The sequence below is a fragment of the Mesocricetus auratus genome, unplaced genomic scaffold, assembly GCF_017639785.1.
Source record: "Mesocricetus auratus isolate SY011 unplaced genomic scaffold, BCM_Maur_2.0 Super-Scaffold_100028, whole genome shotgun sequence".
Classification (NCBI taxonomy): Eukaryota; Metazoa; Chordata; class Mammalia; order Rodentia; family Cricetidae; genus Mesocricetus; species Mesocricetus auratus.
Window position 1 is genome coordinate 4,725,021 of NW_024429209.1, and position 6,386 is coordinate 4,731,406.

The following is a 6,386-nucleotide window of genomic DNA, read 5'->3' on the forward strand; positions in this document are numbered from 1 at the left end:
GGCCTCCCTCTCTTTCCTGTTGGTCCCTGCTGTAAGGGCCTCAACAAGAGAATGGAGGACTCCACATGCCCCCTTCTCCAGTCCTTGTCCCATCTAGGCTCCTAGCTTCATTCCCACAGGCATCACTTCCTTGCCTCCTGCTTGCTGCAACAACAGGCCCAGAGCCAAAGCAAAAAACTACAGCCTCTCACTGTTGTCTCCATCAAGGCCTGTGCAAATGAGGGAGATGGGGATCCAAAGAAGGTTTCGGTTGGACCCAAATCAAAGGCTCATCTGAATATTGTTCACAGGCCATATGCCTGCGAGGAGGGGCCATGGTTTCTAACTACAGAACAATAAGCCTTTGATCAGACTTAATAAAGAGTCATTCCCATGTTATGTAGTTAGGCCCCCAGGCTGGGAGTCAGAAGGCTCATTGGAGTTGTTTTTTGTTAATTGTGTTAATGAACAGATGGATAGTGCTGCCGGCTAGCAGATAACTCATGGGGAATAGACCCATTTACTCCATGTATGACAGAAATGGACTCCCAGACTGGTGGCAGGGTGATGCATGGCTTCTCCCCCTTCCTCCTCTTTACCGCCCCTGTGAAGAATGGGAGGGGCTCAGGCCTCTTCCTATGGTCCTGGGCAGGTCACTACTGGTCTGTGAAGATAATGGTGATGGGAGTCACATCCTATGGATGTATGGTCACATCATTAGGTCATACTTGTACAAGGGTGACCAGAAAAGTGCTGCCTGCCACCACTAGCGCCGGTGAACAGACACAGTAATTGAGTCTTCAAGTTGTACTGTATTTGGGTAGGGGGGGCTGGTGACCCAAGAATGTGGCAGGCGTGTTGTAGGTGAAATAAAGCACTTGGCATCCCATCTTCAGCCAGCAGGTCACACAGGAACAGGAAGCAACACTCAGAGCTGAGTGTTGTCCCTCTGGTCAGGTGGTCAGCTGAGTCCCTGAGAGCCATAGTGTCTTGATCAGTCCCATGCTGGATTCCCAGGCTGATGCCTGGGATTCAAGAGTTAACCTTTGTCTGGTCAGCTGTTTCTGGGGGTTAAACCAGCCCAGTCTTAATCCCTTTGATCATCAGTCAAAAATATGGAACACTTCACGAATTTGCGTGTCATCCGTGCGCAGGGGCCATGCTAATCTTCTCTGTATCGTTCCAATTTTAGTATATGTGCTGCCGAAGCGAGCACCATAGTGTCATGCCTCTCATGTCTACGACTTCTTCCTCATTATATCTCTGACTGATCCTTTTTATTGCCCCTTACACACACACACACACACACACACACACACACACACACACACACACACATACTGGTCTAGCCTCAGCCAATCTTGATTGTTCAGCCCCAACAGTGGTCTCCAAGGCTAGACCTTGACCACATCCTATTTCTTCTCAATTTAAAAAATTTTTATTTTATGTGCTTTAGTGGTTTGCCATGGGTGTTGAGTCCCCTGGAACTGGAATTACAGACAGATGTGAGCTGCCATGTGGGTGCTGGGGATTGAACCTGGGTTCTCTGGAAGAGCAGTCTGTGCTCTTAACCACTGAGCCATCTCCCCAGACCCCACATTCCTTTTCTTGTTGGTGCCTGCTGTTGGGGCTTCAAGGAGAGAGCAGAGGGTTCAGACACTCCCAGCCATGCTGACTTTGATTAGTGTCTGCCAGAATCCAAATGCAAATGAATCCAGCACCCATCTGGGATGGGGCTTAACTCAGAACAAACACTTAATGGCATGTATGAGTTATTTCTACCACATAAGTTTAACTGTCCTGTCCTTATAGAATAGAAAAGTGGCATACCCAGTCTCCCTGTCTCCTGTCAGGACTATTTAGCCACAATGAAAATTTGGTGTTTACTGGCTGAGAATAACCAGGCAGTACAGACCCAGCTCTGACCCCCACTTCTGAAAGCGCTGCCTTGGGCCTTCAGGAAAGAGCCAGTCTAGACACTGACTGGCCTGGTCTGCACTGGGTCTTTAGCAAAGCTTCTTCAAGCCTCTTGTGTCATCACCTGTCAAATGAGGCTGTGAATAGCTCATTCCCTGGCAAGGTGACAACAGCTTTTGAGGGCTCATGTCAAGTTCCCATGAGTGCCCAGGGCACAGCCAAGTCCTGTAAATGGCAGATATAGCTGTCACCTCTTTGACCCTGGGCTTCCTAGAAGCATACCCCCATGACAAAGAAAAAGTCGGGGTTGTGTTTTTGAAAGATGATCCAGGAAGTATAGAGGGGAGTGGAGAGCAAGAGGGAAAAGAGAGGACAATCTATAAAGGCCTTGAGATAGCCGGCTGCGTCCATGGTGGCTGCACTTCAAGCCCTTGAGGAAAGTGAGCCCTGTAGAGCAACCCTTAGCAGACCCCTCCCTCTGTCTCTGTGTTCCCTTTGTCTAAGTCTCTACATTCCTTTTATTGCCAGTAGGACTAAATAACTGGTAGAACTGCTTAAAATGGAGGAAACGTTCATTTTGGCACTTATTTTTAAGCCTGTTTTTAATATGGCTGAGCTGAGCAGTTTGTGTCTTGGGACCAAGAAACAAAATGGATGAGGAAATTTGTTCTCAGTTTGTCTCAGTGTCCTTTCTACTGCTGTGATAAAAAACAACGTGACTAAAAGTAACTTGAGGAGAAAAGGGCTTATTTGGCTTTCATGTTCTGATCACGGTCCATCAAGAAGGGAAGTCAGGGCAGGAGCCCAAGGTAAGAACGAGGCCATGGAGGAACACTGCTTGCTTGCATGCTCCACATAGCTTTCTCAAGCAGTTTCTCAGACACCCCAGTATCACCGTCTCTAGACTGTTTATACCTAATACAGTGCAAACGCCATTGGCAATAGCAATACTGTATTCATATTTTCAATCATAAGTTGGTTAAATCCATGGATATGGAACCCTTAGATACAGAAGTCTGACTGTGTGTATGCAAGGTCCTGCCCACACCATCGTAGTAATTCTTGGACCCTGAGAGGTCCTATGTGAGCCCTTGGGATGCTTTGACTGATAAGAGCTTCTGTTAATCTTTGAGGATTGGACCATGTCATGCAATCTGATATGGGACCTGTGACAGGGACTTTCAGTCACATGGCAGGAGCTCATACTCTGCAGGCTTTGTGGACTAAACCGGAATGCTGGCAGTAAAGGCACGCACCACCACAGCCCAGTTACATCCTTTTTTGTCTTTGTTTTTGCCCAGGACGGTCTCCAACTCCCAGCAATATCATTGATACTCTGGCCTCAGCCTCCAAAAGGGCTAGAGTTACAAATATGAACCACCATGCATGGGTCTACATGCTTAAAAATAATGTTTAAGTCTTGTGTCTTAGGGTTTCTGCTGCTATGAAGAGATACCATGGCCAGCACAACTCTTATAAAGGAAAACATTTAATTGGGATGGCTCACTTACAGTTCAGAGGTTCAGTCCATTATTGTCATGGAGGGGACATGGTGGCATGCAGGCAGATATGGTGCTGGAGAAGTAGCTGAGAATCCTACATCTTGCAGGCAACAGGAAATGGTTTGAAACACTGGGTGGTATCTTGAACAAAAGATACCAAGCAAAAGGTGGTATCAAAGTCTGTCCCCACAGTGACACCCTTCCTCCAACAAGGCCACACCTACTCCAACAAAGCCACACCTCCTAATAGTGCCACCCTCTTTGGGGGGCAGTTTCTTTCAAACCTTTTTTCCCTAAGTAGTAACAGTTGTAGGGTCAAAAGCCACCAAGTATTCACTGAGGGTAGGGGGACTAGAGAAGTCTTCAGGTCAGCCTTCCTCCCACAGAGAGTGTTGGTAATTGACTAGCTGGGGCTGCACTGAGCCGCAGAATGGAGAGGATTTTCATAACAGCTTCTATTTCTCTTCTGCAGTAACTGTAACTCAGATGGTGGTAGGGTTTAACCTGGCGCACCTCCCTTAGGAACAGACTCCTCGCTGTGTGGCCACGCATTCCTAGTTTGTGGGTGCTCTTTGGTGTTAATGAGAAACATCTGAACTCTGGAGAACTCAAATCCCTCAGAGAAATGCCTCCAATACAAGTCTCCCCACGATAACAGCCCAGACTAGGCTGTGGCTCAGTTGGAAGAGAGCTTGCCTGGCATGCATGAAGCCCTTGGTTCAATCCCCAGCACTGCATAAAACTGGGCATAGCCACACATGCCTGTATTCCCAGCACATGGGAGGTGGAGGCAGGGGTCATCCTTGGCTACTTAGGGAGTTTGAGGCTAGCCTACATGAGGCCCTGTCAAAAAACAAAACAAAGAATCCACCTTCCCCAAGCTGTGCCCAGAATGTTTTTACTGCCTTCTTTCCTGCAGCTCCCAGGAGTCATCCACCTTGCCCTCTGTTCTCAAGGTCCAGCCTCCTCTGCCTCCCATGTGCACCCCCTGAGGCATCAAGCCCCTTCCCTCTTCTTCCCTGCCTCCTCCCAAAAGACACCAGCCCCTAAGGCTGAAAACTGTCCTGGTTTGCCTTCTCTTGCTAGGATGAACACCATGACCAAAAGTAACTTGGAGAGGAAAGGGTTCATTTTAGCTTGCAGGAGATAGCCCATGATTTAGGGAAATCAAGGCAGGGACCTCAGAAGAACAATGCTTTCTGGTTTGCTCCCAGGCTCACTGTCCGCAATTTTTGTCACACAGCCCAGGCTATTTGTTTCATAATGATTTTGCCCACATTGGGCAGGGCCCTCCTATGCCACTTGGCAATCAAGAAAATCCCCCATAGATTATATCACAGGCCAATCAGATGGAAGGGATTTCTCAGTTGCAGTTCTGTCATGCCAAGTGTGCCAAGCTCCTAACCAATGTTTTCCATCACACCTTTCAGTTGGCTCAGTTTCTGGCCCGGTGGAAGGAAGATTCTTGAAGTGCTCCACTGTCTCCTGACTATGGGTTTGGCACCCCCCTTTTCCCACTGGACTGGGAAGGCTGCATCCGCCCAGTGTGTTGGGAAGGTAAAGACACTGTGGGTTTCTGCTGGAGCCTCATCCCCTGCAGCGTGTCCACCTGGGCCTGCCTCTCCTGACCCTCCAAGGGTAGCAAAACACAGTGGAACTAATGGCTGCCTTACGAGCCAGAAGAAAGTGGCTTCCCACCTGAGGCCACTAAAGAATCCAAATTTCCCTGCTCCGCTTTCCCTCAAGAAGGTATGCCTCATCTTGAGTGGTCTCGTGGGGCCATAAGCATTGTCTGCAGCAGAAGCCCCAAGCACAGGTGGGCCGCTGCAGAAGGATGCTCTCGCCTGCTCCCATCTCGGCCCTGATGCACCCGCATCCCCCAGACCCTTACGAGCCAGAAGAAAGTGGCTTCCCACCTGAGGCCACTAAAGAATTCAGGTCTCTCTGCTCTGCTTTCCCTCAAGAAGGCATGCCTCATCTTGAGTGATTTCCTGGGGCCATTAGAAAACCCAGCTTTCTTTCAATGCCACCCTCTCCCCCAGCTGGCTTCCTGGGGAAATCAGGGCTCTGAAAGCCACTCTACTCGACTCATGCTAAGAGTCAACACAAAACAACTGTTAAGAAAAAGCTCCAACAAATGGAAAGAATGAAATGGTTAGGAAGCCACGCACTGCTGATGGGAGCTGGTCCAGTTAGCAGCAGCTGCACTAAAGAATGACCAGACTGGGTGGCTTAAGAAGTGAGCTGTTTCTCACAGTTGGAAAGGCTGGGCAGTCAAGACTGAGGTGCTGACAGACCCAGTGTCCTGTGTGGGTGTCTTCCTCCGTGAGGATAAGCTGCCTTTTCATTGCACTCTCACATGGCAGAGGGCAAAGAGGCAGAAAATCAGTTCTCTCTCTCTTCCTGCAAGGGCACTAACTCCATGGTGAGGGCTCCATCCTCCTGACCAAGTTACCTTGAAAAGGCCCCACTTTAAGACACCGTCTGTTGTTGGTTGTTTCTTACTCTTTGCTCTTTGGGGGGGGCCACCACCCAGCTCCCAAATAAATACACGGAGACTTATTCTTACTTATGAATGCCCAGCCTTAACTTGTCTTATTTCTTGCCAGCTTTTCTTAAATTATCTTGACTACCTTTCATCTCTGGACTTTTTCCTTTTCTTACTTCTGTATATCTTACTTTCATTCTTACTCAGTGGCTGGGTGGCTGACCCCTGATGTCTTTGTTCTCTCTTGCCCCCTCTCGTCCCAGATTTCTCCTCCTTTTTATTCTCTCTGCCTGCCAGTCTCATGTATCCTCTCTCCTGCCTCCATATTGACCGATCACTGCTTTATTAGACCATCAGGTGTTTGAGACAGGCAAAGAATCACAGCTTCACAAAGTTAAACAAATGCAGCATAAACAAAAGCAACACATATCTACATCATTAAACAAATGTTTCACAGCATAAACAAAAGTAACACACACTTGCCGGGCGGTGGTGGCGCA

At 48.4% G+C, this 6,386-nt stretch overlaps 1 non-coding gene across 1 annotated transcript; it reads right to left on the reverse strand.

Annotated features, from left to right (window-relative positions):
- Positions 1 to 1,088: 1,088 nt before the first annotated feature.
- Positions 1,089 to 1,195, reverse strand: LOC121134615. The gene has a single exon (XR_005871708.1). It is a non-coding gene; the product is annotated as a U6 spliceosomal RNA (small nuclear RNA).
- Positions 1,196 to 6,386: the final 5,191 nt, after the last annotated feature.